The following is an 851-nucleotide window of genomic DNA, read 5'->3' on the forward strand; positions in this document are numbered from 1 at the left end:
ATTTCCCTCAGGACCAAAACAGAGCTAAAAGAGAGAGCGCCAAATCAATGCAAATTCTCACTTTATGTGGTGATACTATGCCAAATGTGTGTGATTTTCCACTTCTACAGAACACCTTCTACCAAAAAACATTCCCTATGAAAACTAGTGGAAATGAGTTCTGAGGACCAAAGTAAGGTTTCTTTTGTTTTGTGTCATTTGGTTGAAGTAAGCCTTTGCAATGTCTCTTTCCAGAAATCATGACCCGGTTACTCGAGATAAACTTTGTTGTGAGCAGTTTCATGTTGGAAACTCGGCTAAGCTGTAACGTTAGCTAGCTTACCTAGCGCCACTGAGATAGCTAATGTTCAGCTACAGCTGGCAGGTGTAGTTTGGTAGAGAGAAAATAGAAAAATATGCGTTCGCATTTTGGGGTGAACTCTCCCTTTAACATACCTGCAGTAACTTACAATCAAAAAACTATATTTTTTTACAAAACAAAAATCAAATCTATTTGAACAGATACAGTGGTATGCAAAAGTTTGGGCACCCCTCTGAGATTTCATGATAATTTGCTCTACCTTTATAAGAGAAGATCACAGCAACAAGATTTGTTTTCCTACAGAGATGTAGACATTTTGAGTGTTTTCCAGACCGAAATTCTTAGAGTAGCATTACATAGTTTTATTATAATAAAATAAAATGTAAAAAATGGGATGTACAAAAGTTTGGGCACCCTTTTAAACGTATTCATTTTAAGACCTGTAGGGATTTATAGCTGACAGGTTGCAGCACAAAATTGCTTTGATTAGCTCGTAAGACCTTCAATTACAAAGACAGGTGGAACTAATCATGAAAAAGGCTGTTTAACA

The sequence above is a fragment of the Morone saxatilis genome, unplaced genomic scaffold (genome assembly GCF_004916995.1).
Source record: "Morone saxatilis isolate NCDOM2014 unplaced genomic scaffold, NCSU_SB_2.0 Contig21, whole genome shotgun sequence".
Taxonomy (NCBI): Eukaryota; Metazoa; Chordata; class Actinopteri; family Moronidae; genus Morone; species Morone saxatilis.